The sequence below is a fragment of the Bos javanicus genome, chromosome 24, assembly GCF_032452875.1.
Source record: "Bos javanicus breed banteng chromosome 24, ARS-OSU_banteng_1.0, whole genome shotgun sequence".
NCBI classification, from domain to species: domain Eukaryota; kingdom Metazoa; phylum Chordata; class Mammalia; order Artiodactyla; family Bovidae; genus Bos; species Bos javanicus.
Window position 1 is genome coordinate 44610403 of NC_083891.1, and position 18298 is coordinate 44628700.

The 18298-nt window shown below is 42.9% G+C and overlaps 1 protein-coding gene across 4 annotated transcripts in view; it reads left to right on the forward strand.

The window, feature by feature from the left end:
• The window catches only part of SETBP1 (SET binding protein 1), a 408271-nt gene that overhangs the window by 337516 nt on the left and 52457 nt on the right, over positions 1-18298 (forward strand). The window lies entirely within an intron of this gene.

The following is an 18298-nucleotide window of genomic DNA, read 5'->3' on the forward strand; positions in this document are numbered from 1 at the left end:
CTTTTCAGTTCTTCAGGGCTTTGAAGAAGCCAGGCTGGTGGAGGGGGAGCACCGTAGTGAGAAAGTCTGTGTGCTATTTCCGGGGCAGAGAGGAGACTCAGAATCCTGAGCTAAGCTACGCCCTGACTGGGCATCTCCAGCAGTTCCCATCATGTGTGGTAAGCACCCGAGGGGCCTGGTGGCCCAGTTACAGGGGAGTCTCGTTACTTCAGGAACTTGCCCCACATTTGACTGCTCTGTGGCTCTCGCTTTGGGCCAGTGATAGAGCCGTTTTCTTCCAGGTTGAGTGGCGAGCAGGAAGGACCCCAGAGAATTCCCTTGCCCTGCACAGACTGAAACTGTATACACATAAACCCATGTGTCTGTTTCTAGTCAGACATATGTACCATTCAGTAGACATATTGACTCTATTCACAGCTTCCAGCACTGATCCTAACGACTGCCGTTCGTTTTCCACGCACAGCTAGATCCGTAGATAGCTTTCGAGGCCTCAGTTGAAAGATGCTTAGAAATCCGCTCACCTTCCAGTGTGCCTCCAGCCCTTCTCCCCACGCTGTGGAGCAGTCTAAAGTCAAGCATTGGGTGTAGTGCTGGGGAAGGTTGGATGGGGAAGTAAATCCACAGGGATGTTTGTTTATGGGCACCCACCTACAGTACCAGAACTCCACAATAATTTTGTTTACTGCTGTTTTATGAGAAGTAGTCCTAAAATAACTCTAACAGAAAACACTTGTTACTCTACCACTAGTTTGATGCCTTGATGAGAAATAAATCATGACAAAAGATTCCCAGGGACCCAGTTGAATCAGATCTACTGATGTCTTAGTCTGTTAATGTTGCTGCTGCTGGTGCTAAGTCGCTTCAGTCGTGTCCGACTCTGTGCCACTCCATAAACAGCAGCCCACCAGCCTCCCCCATCCCTGGGATTCTCCAGGCAAGAACACTGGAGTGGGTTGTCATTTCCTTCTCCAATGCATTAAAGTGAAAAGTGAAAGTGAAGTCGCTCAGTCGTGTCTGACTCTTAGCAACCCCATGGACTTCAGCCTACCAGGCTCCTCCATCCATGGGATTTTCCAGGCAAGAGTACTGGACTGGGTTGCCATTGCCTTCTCTGCTGTTAATGTTAAACCTTATATATTTGGAGATAGTCTTCTGGTTTTCATAGAATAATTAATAATCTTGAACATTCTTCTAGCCTCAACTAAGACCTTAGTTCTAAATAAAGCAGTTCCTGCTACTTATTGTAGCTCGTAAAAATTATCCATTAAAAAATGAGTTTTAAACAAAGGAGTTTAAAAAAAAAAAAAACTCCTATAAGGACTTCCCTGGCAGTCCAGTGGTTAAGACTTCACCTTCCAACGCAGGGAGTACAGGTTTGATCCCTGGTCAAGGAGCTAAGATTTCACATGCCTTGTGGCCAAAAATCAAAACAGAAAACAGAAGCAATATTGTAACAAATTAAATGAAGATTTTAAAAATGGTCCACATCAAAAAAAATTTTTTAAAGGAAAAAAAAAAAAAACCTCCTGTAGCTCTGACCATCAATATGAGAGCTACTTTTACATGGTTCGATGTTGTTTGATGAGACTCTTAGAGGCTAGTCTGGTCTCCCTAACCAGACCTATCTGTTATTCAAAAGCAGGAGTCCACATGTGTCATATTCTTTTTAAGCCCTACAGTGGCCACTGACTCGGAACCAAAGGTTCCAAGAAGTTCTGATTCATTGATTAGTGAAGCATTTAAAAAATCATCCAGAGCTCAGCATAACAATGACACTTAGAAAGTATAAATATATAAATTTTATATTCTTATATTATTCACAGTATCTTAAATATTATGTGGAATATATGCCTATATGCATAGGTAAATATTGTGTGGTATGAGTGGGTGGGAAGGTAAGAAATCTGAAATCTTGATTGTTGTTCAACTGCTAAGTTGTGTCCGACTCTTTACAATGCCATGGACTGCAGCATGCTGGGCTTCTCTGTCCTCCACTGTCTCCCAGAGTTTGCTCAAATTCATGTCTCCATTGAGTCGGTGATGCCATCTTGATATTATCCACCAAATGATACCTGAAAAGAACTGGACATGTGCAGTGTGTGTTCTTACCATTTGCATTATTTTACTCAATATTAATAAATTTTGAATTCTGAGCTTGGTCTCCACATAGATACAATGAATAGAAAGTTAGAACAACCTAATTCATGGCAAACCCTCCATCATAATAGAGGAAATGATAGTTATTAGTTTGCCTGCATTGCTAAAATTAGCTGACCTGGTTAATCCATTTTATACTGGTTGATTCAATTTGTCTGTGTATGCAGAGCCCCCAGTATCTCACACTGGTACTTTGAGGATGTAATTCTGCATCATGTAATTCTAACTGATAACCCTGCCACTAGTAGCTTACAGTCTAGAGGTTTTCTTATCAAGAGCTTATGACTTGATCATAAAGAAATTAAATATAGATGTTTAACCAAAAGAGAAAAAAACAGAACACAAAAAGCTTGTTAGTCTTTATTTGACTGAAGACCATACTTGCCAATATTCTTTTGTCCGTAGTCCAGCGTTATATGACAAAGTTCTGTTTGCATGCCTGCCTCCCCCACTACCACCAGACTGTGATTTCCGAAGGTCAACAATAGGTTTCAGATGGTACTTAAACAAGAGGGATCTTATTTGGCATAGGGATACCAAGGCTGGGCTTCTGAAACACAACTCCTATTCCCAGTAGAGGATGAAACAGGGGACTTGTCTTGGTTATTAGGGAACCAGTGAGACCTTGAACTTGGACAAACAGGAGCACACTGGAGTTAGTAAAACCAAGTCATTAGACAGAGGCACAGCCACAAGGGAAAAGCTGGAGCTGGGGATGAGAACCAAGGCTAGGGGCAGAGCAGGGCAGCAGTGAGCAACCTGGATGCTAGGTAGCCCACGTGTTGCCCTTAGGTTTTCTGTGCATATTCCTGACTGACAGCATAATGGGGGGGTTATGAGGGTGGGGGGTGGTGTGGGGTAGTTTTGAAAACTACAGTTAGAGTCCTGAGATTATTACGAAGCCTCCTCTCTACCAGATCTGCTCAAAATGTATCCAAATCTTACTAAACAGAAATTTTAAATTAAAAATGTACATGTATGTTTAAGGCTTGGTAAGAAAACCTCTAAGAGCCCTACAGCTTTCCCATCTTATGATTTTCTCATTGAAAAAAAAAAGCAGAGAAGTTGTATTGGAATATAATAAAGACCTTAAACGGTCGCTAACATGCTGCTAAAAATATATATGATTAGATCTGTGGTATACCACTGAAATGTGTGAGTTCTCACACACCCCCTAGGAAACTTTACACTAGGCAGGGTGCTCGCTTTACATTTCTATCCACTTAAATGTGGTGCAGAGTTACAAAGACAACATGAGCAACAAAGATGAGGCTGGGGGTACTGAAGAACTCAAAGACAATTGAGGTTACAAAGGTCCAACTACAGACTATTTTGCAGATAGGATGCTTCTTTGGTATGTACTTGTATTCGTTCATTCATTCTTTCTCCGTGTGCTGAGCATCCCCTCTGGGCCTTCAACACTACCCTAAATGCTTGAGCAGCAGAGGACAGTGGTATAGTGTAGGGATGGCTGTATGACTTCAAGTCAGATCAACTTGTGTTAAAGTCTCAGCTCTTCCACTTGCTATGTGGAATGCTTTTGGTAAGTTACAAAGCTACTCAAAGCCGTGGTTTCCTTATGTTAAAATAAGGACAGTATTAGGTGCTACCTTATTGGATATATGAAGATTAAATCCGATAATGTCTGAAAAGTTTTTAGGCCAGTGCATGGTACAAAGTGGTTCCCTCATAGCTCAGCTGGTAAAGAATCTGCCTGCAATGCGGGAGACCTGGATTCGATCCCTGGGTTGGGAAGATCCCCTGGAGAAGGGCATGGCTACCCACTCCAGTATTCTGGCCTGGAGAATTCCATGGACTGTATAGTCCACAGAGTTGCAAAGAGACAGACATGGCTGAGTGACTTTCACATGGTGCATAGTAGATGCACACACAAAAAAGTAAGTTGTTTCTTTTGTTGCTGTTCAGTGTCAGTGTTCTACCTGAGCAGAGAGTGGAGAGGGGCAAGTGTGGGCTCGCAGTGAGAGCTTTCTCAGGGTGAGTGCTGTGCACACAGGATGGGGCTTGAGGAGGCGGTGAGCTGCCCAATCCACCCCTGTCTGTCTCAAGCAGAGCCTGGTTTTCCAAGAGTCAGGCATGTGGGCGAAAGGACTCCTGTTTGAGGAAGAGGCTGGGACAAATGCACTGTCCAGGCTTTTCCAACTCTGTACCCCAGTCCCCGGCTGTGGGATAGGAAGTCACATTTCTGATGGCAGCCTGTGTGCTGGCTCACTGATTTTTACTCTACAGATGTGTTCTAATTTGAGCTTTGCAAAACCTCGGCAATGTAGATGCAGGTACTCTTTTTTTTTCAAGTTACAGATACTGAGGCTTAGCAGGGCCAAGTGATGTACCCAAGATGGCACAAGCAGGAAGAGGTTGCAAAGACATCAGCTCCCAAACCCATGGTCTTTCACTGCACAGCATTCATGTTCAGTGAATTCATTTCAAGAATCCTCAGGAAAGTGGTCCAAGGCAAAATGAAACCAAAATGAAATGTTCCTGCAAAGTTAGGGGAGATGCTCCTTTTTGCATCTCTAGATCTGTGCCCCTGCCTTAAAAAGAAAAAAAGAAAAAAAAACCTGCCTAAAAATACCTCAGATCTGACAAGTCTAAAAAGCTCCCTCAGAAAATCTTCACTTCCCCGCATTGATCTCTTTTGCTAAAGCAAAGCCACTCTGTCAGCTGGCTACACTGATGAAAAACAGGCCCAAACCGAACGTTCCAGAAATTTACTATGGAACCCAATCTTTCTGATCTGGGATTAGAATGGGACACGGGGTGAAGGGGTGGTAGATGATGAGGGTTGAGGAGGAAAAAATTTTTTTGTCAAGAGGAACAGATTACATTCTTGAATCCTTCAGCATGTTATAAACAAGACTAAGCACACAGCATTCCTTCCGAAGCACATGGCCCTGTTTTTAAAACACAGGTCCCGTCTCCCCTGGAATTTCATGTTTGTCTCAGTCCTGTTCTTCCTACTCGCTTGGGATTTATTATAATCTGTGCTATTAATGGTGGCAGGAATGGAACAGTTCTTCCATTCATCTTCTCTTTTCCTTCATCTCTCCCTCCACACCCTCTATCTTTTATAATTACACTTTTAAGCCTGTAAACGTTTCCAAGAGCAGTGCCAGATTTAAAGTGCTGCTTCTTATTACCTTGTGTGGGTGCTTCCCCCCACCCTGTACCGACAGCCTCTTTTTCTGTAGTTCCTTCGCCAAAGTGCTCGGACCTCAGCAGCCACCTCACTTTAAGAGAAAGTCCTGAACCTCTTTCCTTCACATGAAAAAACATTAGTTCTTTTCACCTTTTCAGGTCAGGGTAAGGAATTAGTTGAAAATATGATCCTCAGGAGACTGTGAAAACTTGGCTGACGACTAGAACAATGGGGGCCTTTACTCTCATTACTTCTTTGGGGATTATAGTGAAGAACATGTGTTGTGGGTGATGAGTACCTTGGTATATATGAGATGTTACTATTGAGTAATTCTATTAATCCGTTTAAGAAGTATGCTGATAAGTTCCAAGCCAAATGCATAAGTCCTTGTCTCAAAAGGGTATATCACGTTGCACAAAGCTACCATTGCTCAAGGAATTTTGGCATATTTTTGGAATTGCCTCTAGAAACTCTGGTGTATTTTCTCTTATGTATTCTCAATCAGGAAAAATATTCATCCTCTACACAGCATATTGTGGCTCAGCTGGTAAAGAATCCGCCTGCAATGCGAGAGACCTGAGTTCGATCCCTGGGTTGGGAAGATCCCCTGGAGAAGGGAAAGGCTACCCACTCCAATTTTCTGGCCTGGAGACTTCCTTGGACTGTATAGTCCATGGGGTTGCAAAGAGTCAGACACGACTGAGTGGCTTTCACACTTTCACTTTCACACAGCATACACTAGTATACTGATATACTAGTGAATCAGTAAATATTTTAGTCCCATTAATGATTATTACAGGCTTCTGAGACTGACTTTGTTGGTTGGCTCAGAATCCGGTTTTAATGGTTCCAAACTTGGAGCAACATTTGAACAATGGCAGTGTCATCAGGATGGGTGATTTCCTTTCTCTGATAACTCCCTTCCATTACGACGCATCTGTATATGTGAGTCCAGGCCAATTCAGTGGACCGTTATCCTATTCAAGGAGCATGACTACATGGACAGTCAGTGCAACCCAGCGCCATCAGGAGCCCACTGTGTGGGCAGTGTCTGCTCTGGGTACAGCTTCAGAGTAAGTGTTTCCCACTGTACACATGTGAAGAAAACCACCTACATCCTCATAGTCAAACGAAGTCCTCGTGCAGGTCCAACAAAAGACCTGCTTCCCTTCTACATAAAATGCCCGAAGAGTAGTGATGTCATGAAAAACCAAAAGAGCAGGGAATCTGAAAGCCACTTCTCTTAAATCTTTAGAAGCCATTTAGTTGCACAGGGACCCAAAAGCCCACTGATACTATAAGTAAACATGGTGGCTTTCTTTCGAAATCCAGGAGAGGTGACCTTTCTTAAAGTTGTTCTCTATTATGTGGGTGTGGTTGTCTTCTGGCAAGATTATATCCCACTAGAGCAATGGTTTTCACCTTGGTGTAATTTTTTTTCCCAAAGAGACATTTTTTATTAGAATTTTTTTTTTTTTTAACTGTCCTACTGGGTTAGGGGAGGCCTGTTCCTACTGGGATCTACTGAGTAGAGGTCAAGGTTGCTGGTAAACCTCCTACATGGCACAGGACAGCCTCCCACAACCCCTAATGACATTTATCTGATCCAAATGCCAAGAGTGTTCAAATGGAGAAACTACACCTGAACAAGTCTCAGCTGGTGAAAAAAATGAAGGCAGTGTAAGGGCATAAGTTTAGCCCTGGCAAAATACCAAGTGCCCTTCTGCCTTCTTTGAATAAGATTTAGAATAGGGGTCAATTACTGTGATTCTCTTCAATTCATACCATGAAAATAGGAATGTTACAAGTCAGTGATGCCCTTGGCATCCCAAATTCATCTTTTCTGCACCAATGTGTGGTGTGAACATTGCACTTATTTCATTCTATCACATGCACTGTTCTAAACACACATGACATCTCTGCTATCCATGCTTTAATAATCTTCACTTTTTATTGTCTAACCAGATGGCAATTATAGACTCAGAGGCTGTCAGAACTGAAAAGGACCTTTTAGTTATCTTACCTGTAAGAAAAAGGAAATCTGAAGAATTCAGCTAACTCTTTGGGTAGGTCGAAACAGAGCTACATTGAAGAACTGGCTCTCCTGGGATCCAACCCACTGCTTATCTCACCACCATGTTTTTACCACACTTCCTCATGTAGGCATGAAGAGCAGCAGCCCCAGGTCGATTGTACCCAGCTTGTAACAGATTTCTTTACATGCCTAGGCAGTGAAATCACAGGCTCCATTCAAGGGTGAGAGCATAGCGTATTTCTCTCTGCTCTTGGATCCTGCTGGACCCTCTGAACTGTAAAGCTCAATTCCCTCACTTCTCTGCTGAGATTAGAGAATGTATTTTTTCTTCAGTTCACTCCCCGTGTCATTTTAAAACATTATTAATTGATGTTAGGAGCAATCCTGGTAAGCTTCTTTATCATCATAGTAAGGGAACATACTGGGAATAGAGCTGATGTGCGACAAAGGAATTTCATGCATTGTGGTTGCTATTTTAAAAAGTAAATAGATTAGAGAAACCCAGTAATCTAAAAAGTACTAAGGGTTTTGTCACAGTATATCACTGGAGGAGTGAAACCAATATTGTGATGAGACAGACACCACCTGTCATCACTGTACAAAGAACTTTATATTAGCCTCAATAATTAGTCACATTTTGTTTTCCTTGGAATTTACTAAAACAAAAGTATTGACGGGCAATACTTTTTAAAAAATCCCTCAAATTGAAGGAATTTTCAAAACATTCTCAGGTTCACCATCAGGTAAGTGAGAGGAGGTGTTAAAAGTGGTATTTCTGATGGGGAAACAGAGCAGAAGACTATTCAGTACACTAGCCAGAAGCGGGGCCTAGTTTAAGATGAGGCCTAGGTTGTTGAAAGGGAGATAATGGTGAAGAGGGAGATGAGGACTTTTTTCTACCTAGTTAAAAATCCATATTATTTTCCTTTGTTGGTTATTATAAAATATTGAGTATAGTTCCCTGTGCCATACAAGAGGTCCTTGTTAGATATTTACCTTATATAAGTATATACAAGATATCAGAGTAGATGGACATGCACTCATCTTCTCTTGTGAAAACTCCAAAATTATAACTCACTGCTGAACAACTGTCGAGAAGAGAATGTTGGATCCAAGGAGAGGCCCCAGCAAGATAGTAGGAGGGGCAAAATCACATTAAGAATTAGGCCCCATACCCACCAGAGATAGTTGGAGGGCTCAAACAAATCTTGTGAGCACCAAGACCCAGAGACTCAAAAGAGACTAAGTCAGAACTGTGTTTGAGTGTCTCCTGCAAAAGTATGGGTCCGCAGTGGCCTGCTGCACGGGCAGGGGCTCTGGGTGCAGCAGACCTGGGTATGACATAAGCCCTGTTGGAGGAGGTCACCATTAACCTCATCATAGAGCCACCAGAACTTACACAGGACTGGGGAAACAGACTCTTGGAGGGCACAAACAAAACCAGGACCCAGGAGAAAGGAGCAGTGACCCCACAAGAGACTGAACCAGAGGAACCAGAGATCACATTGCCAACATCCTTCAGATCATTGAAAAAGCAAGAGAGTTTGAGAAAAACATCTACTTCTGATTTATTGACTATGCCAAAGCCTTTGACTGTGTGGATCACAACCATCTGTGAAAAATTCTTCAAGAGATGGGAATACCAGACCACATGACCTGCCTCCTGAGAAATCTGTATGCAGGTCAAGAAGCAACTGTTAGAACTGGACGTGGAACAACAGACTGGTTCCAAATAGGTAAAAGAGTACATCAAGGCTATATATTGTCACCCTGCTTATTTAACTTATATGCAGGGTACATCATCAGAGAAGGCAATGGCACCCCACTCCAGTACTCTTGCCTGGAAAATCCCATGGATGGAGGAGCCTGGTAGGCTGAAGTCCATGGGGTCACTAAGAGTCAGACATGACTGAGTGACTTCACTTTCACTTTTCACTTTCATGCATTGGAGAAGGAAATGGCAACCCACTCCAGTGTTCTTGCCTGGAGAATCCCAGGGATGGGGGAGCCTGGTGGGCTGCCGTCTATGGGGTCACATAGAGTCAGACATGACTGAAGCAACTTAGCAGCAGCAGCAGCAGGGTACATCATGAGAAACACTGGGCTGGATGAAGCACAAGCTGGAATCAAGATTGCCAGGAGAAATATCAATAACCTCAGACATGCAGATGATACCACCCTTATGGCAGAAAGCGAAGAACTAAAGAGCCTCTTAATGAAGGTAAAAGAAGAGAGTGAAAAAGGTGGCTTAAAAGTCAACACTAAAAAGTTAAGATCATGGCATCTGGTCCCATCACTTCATGGCAAATGGATGGGGAAACAATGGAAACAGTGACAGACTTTATTTTGAGGGGTTCCAAAATCACTGCAGATGGTGACTGCAGCCATGAAATTAAAAGATACCTGCTCTTTGGAAGAAAAGCTATGACCAAGCTAGACAGCATATTAAAAAGCAGAGACATTACTTTGCCAACAAAAGTCCATCTATTTAAAGGTATGGTTTTTCCAGTAGTCATGTATGGATGTGAGAGTTGGACTATAAAGAAAGCTGAGCACTGAAGAATTGATGCTTTTGAACTGTGGTGTTGGAGAAGACTCTTAAGAGTCCCTTGGACTGCAAGGAGATCCAACCAGTCCATCCTAAAGAAAATCAGTCCTGAGTATTCATTGGAAAGACTTGGCCACCTGATGAGAAGAACTGACTCATTTGAAAAGCCCCTGATGCTGGGAAAGATTGAAGGAGGGAGGAGAAAGGGACAACAGAGGATGAGATTGTTGGATGGTATCACTGACTCAATGGACATGAATTTGAGCAACCTCCAGGGGTTGATGATGGACAGGGAAGCCTGGTGTGCTGTAGTCCATGGGGTCGCAAAGAGTCGGACATGACTGAGTGACTGAACTGAGGATAGAATTCTGGTCATAGGGTCAACAGACTCTTAAAATTTAGAAAGAACCTCTGGGCTCAGAACTTTGCATAAAAAAAGAAAATGTGAACTGAAACTCAAGAAATGCAAGAACCATAAACAGTGGTTAGAGGGGATAGAATGTAATACCACCTGCAGAATCATCAAATCAGGGAAGAAGCTTTAAAGTTATTCAAGGCCTAACACAAGACCCCTACCTCCAGGAAAGGTTAAAAGCTCTCTTTCTGGCAAGTTTTCCCCTTTACTTAGCACTTTTAATTAATATATAACCTTCTAACTTGCTGTTTAATTGTTCTTTGTAAGTGTATTCAGAATCTCTGCAACTGATCAGTTTGTCAGAGCTGCCATAACAAAGTACCACAAGCTGGAGAGCTTGAACAGCAGACTTCCACTGGTTGCTCCCGAGGGCTGTGAGGGTGAATCAGTCCCACGCTTCTCCTTGCTTCCAGTGGTTTTCTGGCCAACATGGGCATTCCTTGGCCTATGGACACATCGCCCTGATCTCTGTCTGTATGTTCACCTGCTGTTCTCCCTAGATGATTTTCTGTGTCCACATTTTCCCTTTTTGTGAGGACACCAGTTATGTTAGATAGATCCCACCATGGTGACCTTGTCTGTAACTTGATTTCCTCTGTAAAGACTCATCTCCAAATAAGGCTACATTCTGAGGTACTGGGGATTAGTTAGAACTCCCATATTTCTTTTTTGGGGGTGACACACTTCAACTTACAATATCAGCTAAGCCTCCAGGTTTTGAGGACAGGAATTGTCTTATATTTATATGGCCTTTGTTACACCAGGCTAACTGTGCAAGTTTGTTAGGTAATCAGAGATGCAGTGGTGAACACATGGTCTGTCCAGCTCAGGCTATGGCCTCTGGTAAAGTTGCAGAAGGCTGGTTTGTGGGAGAGTACACTGTCAGAATTTCCACCAATGTATGCCCTACTTCCTCCAGCTGTACCCCTCCTCATTTGTCAACTGCAAATGTGAGAAAACTCTGTGACTCAATCTTGCCATTAGTGGAAGAGTTAGCATTGAGTACCCGCCACCTTATTCTTGCTCCACTACATTCCAACTGCTTCTGAAGCTGTTTCCAGTTACAGCTGATTCCAGTCAATGGAGCACATTTATTTTGTGAAGCTGTTATTTTTCTCTGTTTATCTTATATAGTGGTATGCTACGTTAGGCAAGTATTCTTTTTCATGTCTTGTTCTGCATTCCTCTAAGTATGTTTACTCTAAAACAATACACAATTTTGAGGGCTTATTGTTAACATGGAACAAAAGATCTCCAGAAATGCTTAAAATCCCACTTTGATGATTATTCTCCTGTTTAAGAACTTACATTGACCCACCACATAAGGCTTGTATTCAGCTTGATGATTAAGGCCTCTAGATAATGTTTCTGTATTCCTTTCCACCTATCTTCCCTTATGTCCCTTTATAAATTCTTAACATTAGGACATGGTCTCCTGATCTCTTCTGTCTAGTCTTTTCCAGATCACAGCTATGAATTTTTCTACATCCCATTTTTCCTACCATTATTAGGATTTATTCACATATTAACCTGGAGACACTCATAATTCACTTCAGTTCAGTCGCTCAGTCATGTCCGACTCTTTGCGACCCCATGAATCGCAGCACGCCAGGCCTCCCTGTCCATCACCAACTCCCGGAGTTCACTCAGACTCACATCCATCGAGTCAGTGATGCCATCCAGCCACCTCATCCTCTGTCGTCCCCTTCTCCTCCTGCCCCCAATCCCTCCCAGAATCAGAGTCTTTTCCAATGAGTCAACTCTTCGCATGAGGTGGCCAAAGAACTGGAGTTTCAGCTTCAGCATCATTCCCTCCAAAGAACACCCAGGGCTGATCTCCTTCAGAATGGACTGGTTGGATCTCCTTGCAGTCCAAAGGACTCTCAAGAGTCTTCTCCAACACCACAGTTCAAAAGCATCGATTCTTTGGCGCTCAGCTTTCTTCACAGTCCAACTCTCACATCCATACGTGACCATTGGAAAAACCATAGCCTTGACTAGACGGACCTTTGTTGGCAAAGTAATGTCTCTGCTTTTGAATATGCTATCTAGGTTGGTCATAACTTTCCTTCCAAGGAGTAAGTGTCTTTTAATTTCATGGCTGCAGTCACCATCTGCAGTGATTTTGGAGCCCCAAAAAATAAAGTCTGCCACTGTTTCCACTGTTTCCCCATCTATTTCCCATGAAGTGATGGGACCGGATGCCATGATCTTTGTTTTCTGAATGTTGAGCTTTAAGCCAACTTTTTCACTCTCCTCTTTCACTTTCATGAAGAGGCTTTTGAGTTCCTCTTCACTTTCTGCCTTAAGGGTGGTGTCATCTGCATATCTGAGGTTATTGATATTTCTCCCAGCAATCTTGATTCCAGCTTGTGCTTCTTCCAGCCCAGCGTTTCTCATGATGTACTCATAATTATGGACATTCAAAAATGGGGAATTTTCTCTTCTAAATTAAGTCAAGTAATCATATTAAGGCCAAACTCTTGCTTAAATCCAACATGATCCAGTAACTTTAACTATTCTGAAGATTCAAAATTATCTGGGTTGAACTGTGACTGGACTACCAATGGAATGGAAGTTGCTCAGTCATGTCCAACTCTTTGCAACCCCATGGCCTAGGGCCCCCGCCAGGCTCCTCTGTCCATGGGATTCTCCAGGCAAGAATACTGGAGTGGGTTGCCATTTCCTTCCCCAAGGACTTGGACTACCCAAGGTCAGAGTAAATCTGTCAGTTCAGGCCCAGGAGGCCTGCAAGACAGGTATTTGCTTTGTGTCTCCTCCAGAAATAAGCCAGTGATGCCTACAGAGCCTTCTGAAACATGGCAAGGTCTCCTTCAGAGCGCCTAAGTTACCAGAACTCCACATTGTCCCAACAGCTGGTACACAAAACTTTCTGTGAATTCCCGGGAAATCCAGTGCTCTGCATTTATGCAAAGCAGCAGGAAGGTTCAGAGAGAGCTCAGGATAACTCTGTGGCTGTTATTATTCGATTCCCCACCCCCTTTTCTTGTGGTTTGAGCAACATAAACCAAATTCTATCCCATGCCTAGTTTTCTTCATCAATCTCTTGGGTGTTGAATCTGTTAAAACTGAGACATTTTAAATTTTTAACAGTTTATGTGAGTAGAAATTGATTCAAATCAAACAGTGTCAAACCAAAAGTGATTCAGAGCACCGCACCAACAGGATCTCAAAGAGAGACTTTTATAGGGAAGAAATGGAAACAAAGCAAGGCCATGATTTGATTGGCTATAGCTGGAGCACTTGCCTTATCTGGGAAAGCCTAGTTGACTGCTATGGTTGGTGGTCCTTACATCATGACTTCTTAACTTTGAAGCATTTCAGGCTTAGGATTTGGTTTGCTTATTATGTAGGCAACTAAGGCATTAAAGCCACCTCAGTTTATTGGCCTCTTTATCTAATTATTTTAACAATTATATGGGTATAAAGTCTCAGTGAGAATTCACAGACCTCCAAAAACCTGGTCCTGAAATGTTGTGTGGCCTTCGTCAGTGACCATGTATGTTCATCAGGGGTCTAATGGAAATTTTGCCCTATGCATTTGCCTCTCTCCTGCATTTTTGCCTATCAGGATTAAATCCAGGTATACTTCCAGGAAAGTCACGCAGGATACTGCTTTCAGGGAAATGATGATGCTAAAGATCACATACTCTTCCCCTAAAAGAGCAGCTTGAGAAGGTCCAAAGAGTATTAACTTTGGAGTTCAATAGACCAGGCTCCTGTGTCTGGATCCAGTTGTTCTCTGCTTCAACTTCAGGCAAAATGTTTGAGATGTCAGAGAAATGGGGGTAATAATGCACACCTCAAGATATGAAAAAGAAAGCAAAAATAAATCCCCAAACCCCTTAGTTGTCTTTTCTTCCAGCCAAAGGCTAGGTTCTGACTGCACTATAAGCCAGAAATAGCAGACCCCAAATCCTGGCAGGGTTTGATGGCTAGCATTGCGGCAGCCAGGTGGGAGGAGGAAGCCAGGCCTACCTCCCCTCCTTGGATTGGGTTTGCAACTTAGGTAGCTTTACAGCAGCTCTGACAGCAGAGCTATAAAGAGAGGCTGCAGAACAGCTAGTGTCTCCTTGTCTATGGGGTAGGATGTGGGGCCTCACTCGAGAACTCATTTCTGTAAATGAGAAAACAGAGGAGGCTGGGAGGTGATGTCCACCTTGCGCTTTGGGGTAACACTCCTTTTAATGAAGACTCCTTAGAAGTCATGTTCTCATAAAGGAGGATGCAGGAAGAGCTGTTTCCTCCCGGTTGCCAACTGTACCTACTGGGCACCAGAAGGGGTTTCACTTTCAGCACTGGGCCCTGCAGCCAACCTCACAAAATGCTTTCTTGCATTTGCCAACAAGGAAACTCAGTCTGCAGCTGCAGCAGCAGGTGCTGGCTGCCAGGTTCCCCCGGCAACCCAGGTGTACTCCAGGTTAGCAGCTCTGCCTTGGAGCAGTGGCCTTCATCTCTGATGCATGTGGCTCGAAGCACAGAGTGGAGCTGTGTCCCCCCACGGTGGGAAGATAATGATTTTGCTGGGTTTTATGGGGCATAATATAACCTCAGTGGGTGGTTCAGTAGTAATGGTGGTTTTTAGAGGATATGAGAGATTGTAACATGCTTGTCGATGTTTCTTGTTTGAAGGATTTGGGGACGGGGGGAATGGGGATTCTTGCCATCATTCAATCCAATTCATGATCATTCATGGGTTTGCTCAGGCCCTTGGCTGATATGTTTATGACTCAAGAGGGCACTGCTTCCAGCCACATGATAATTCAAGTTTGCATTTGTGTGTTTTGCAGAGATGTTTACATCTAGGATCTTACTTGGGGCTCCCTATGAAAATCGTGAGTGAGGTAGAGTAGGAATTGCTGAACTGGTCTGTTTGATGTGTAATCTGAGGCTCGGGAATGACTTGCCTGGTTGCATACCACATGTGTTCTACAGCTAGGACCCCAGTTCAGGTCTTCTGTGTCTCAGTACCCCATCCTTTCCAGTCTACCATGCTGCTCATGCCTTCTGCTAGCTCCTATGTTTTTGTTTCCAGTTGCCAGTGAGCTGCTTAATCACATGTCTTTTTCTCCGATCGGTTGTGGTCTTTCCTTTGGTACACAGATCAATACCTGTTAACCACAGTTGCCTGCCTCTGAGGCTTTGTTACTGAGAGCGGTGGAAGGAGGAGGAACAGATAAATCCTGAGATATAAAATCAGACTCTCCTCTTCACCACGCCTGTCTTCTCCATGTGCTCCTCCATACTGCAGGCCCCCATCTCCGTTGCTTCTGGCCACCCCAAAAAGCATGGTGGGTCATGAACTGATGTCCCACCTGTAGACTCAGGCTAAACGGAGCATCAAGAGGGGCTTAACCTGGGCCCAAAAGCACTTTGGTTAAAGATCATCTGGTGTTTTTGCCCCTGCACACTGGTAAATTCTCACCCTAGTGGATGGTTACCTTCTAACTCTTCTTGATACAAGAGGAAGCCAGAGACTAGGAAAGCCCCTCACTCTGGAATTTAATATGTAGACTCATACTCATATAACAAATACTTCCTATAACTTTTTTTCTCTAACTTTTTAGGAACTTGACAGTGATATCTGTCATGATTTTTTAGACTTTAGGCAGATGTTAAAATATGTTTACATTCCTTAGACAAATAATTAAGTACCCACGAAGGCAGCCCAGAAGTTTATCAAAACATGGTCCTGAGAGAGCATGGATCGTGATAGTTCTCCTGGACATTACCAAGGGAACAGTTTCTACGACTCCTCCCCTCTCTCTTAACTCACAATTAACTGAAAATATTAACAGCAGTTAATGAGCATGAGCATTTACCATGTGCCAGACATTATGCTAAATATGGTGTATGCATTATTTTATTTGTTCCTCACAACAATCCCATACATTGGGTACTGCAGTTAAATAATTCCTCAGGGTCATGGCTAACATAGCTGGTGTGGACTTATGCTGGAGTCTGAAGTCAAGACTCTAATATATTTTTTAGCTTTATAGCTAAAAATTGTTTTACCACTTTATTCAGGTATAGTTTACATATATAAAGCTGTATACATTAAGTGTATATAACTTGTGTTTAGGAATAAGTATATACCTGTGAAACCACTATCATCATGAAGACCTTAGATACATTCCCTCCCCTCCCAAATTCTTCTCCAAACCCCCCAACTTATTATTATTTTTTGTTGTTGTAAGAACACTTACCATAAGATCTAACTTCTTAGAGCCTTGCCAACAATACTGGATTGTATACTTAAAATTTTCTAATATCAGAAAGCAAATGTTAATTTTATAACTGCTTGCTGATAGAATTACACATGGTATTTAGTAAGAAAATATAATGCATATAATCAAGTCAAACCAAACAATCTCCCAGCTTGGATGCTGTGGGGATGCCATAGAAATATGCAGCACAGTTCTAGGATTAAAGATTCTACAACCTGTTAGGCTGCAGATATAAACACGTGATATAAACATAACCCATGAGTGATGATTTTTATTTGATTGAGACAAGCCTGTGTTAGACTTTTAGGGTGGGAGAGACTTGCACTCCAGGTAAGCATGATAAATGAAATGTTATGACACTAGCGTGCACCACAGTGCCAGGCATCTGATAAAGATTCAGTCAATATTAAATGAATAAACCAGCATCCAGACCAGTCTCTCCAGTGAAGGACTCTCCAAAGCGGCAGCTCCAGTGCCTTAAAGAGTGTGGGGCAGCGTACACGATTTTATAGCAGATACTACATTCAAAGTGCCGATCCTGAGAGCCAGATAAGGAAATGGTGCCTTTGTGGGGATCACCTAACTGCTTCTGTCATCCACAAAGACTTACTTAGAGAAACAGATAAATAGCTGAACCATAAAGTATGATCAGTGCTTTAGCTGGTTTACATATAGGTGCAATCTCTCTCTCTCTCTCTCTCAGGAGACGCAAATCGTCTGGTGACCAACAGTAGGCTTGCTGACCACGTCACACCTTTCTAGGGCTGAGCACACCAAGTCTCAGAGCTCTCCCAAAGCTCGGCTTCCCAGGTGTGGCTGCCCCTCCAAGCACACTGCCTTACATGCTGCCTCGGGTCAAGTTGCCGAGATCTAAGTGCCACCTCTGTCCAGCTGTGTGATCTTGGGCAATCAGTTATTTTCTGAAAATCACAGATGGAGAGTATGCTTGAATTTAAAAAATTAATTCATAAAAAATGCCTCATACATGGAAATACTTTATACCTGTTAGCTCTTGTTGTGGTGGCTGTTGACAATAGTATTGTTAGAAACATTTGTAAAGTTTGTTTTAAAAAAATTAAGACCCGAGCAAAATAAATATGTTAGCATAAAATAGAAAATAAAGGTCTTAGCTTATGTGAAAGGATCAAGAAGTGGTAGGAGTGACCTCTTTTAATTCTGTAGCCTTAAGCCAGGAGTTGTGGGGGTTTAGGGACAGACATGAATCTTGGTGTGTTAAAGGGTACCTGGGACTTGTTTTCATCATAAGGTAAGACATGCAAACATGAAAGTGATGGTCATGAAGGAGGAAGTTTACACTCATGGATCCCTGGAAACCGACAGTGTGCCGTGCCTGTGGTGTGTAGGACTACGTGGGTTAGCACTAGGGCAAAAGCCTTTATTGTGATTTTCATGGAAAGGAATGTGTGAAGCATGCAAGGAAGGCTTGGAATTAGCTGTTTTGAATAATTTCAGCAGATTTTGGGGTCTAGAGATCGCCCCTAGTTGCCTGGTGCTTGGCCCTGGGATGATATTAAAGCAGGGGCATAGTGTTGCAACCAGTGGGGAAGCTCCATAAAGGAGGTAGTTGGAGGATATGGGTTCTGTACTTATTTGTACATGAAAAGCATGCTTTATAGGGGGCTTGTCTACTATCTCTAGGATAACCTAGCCCTATAAGGGACCGTCTCTTGAGGGTTGTTAGCAAGGCCTCCAATGTCAGAGCGTCATAAAATACAGA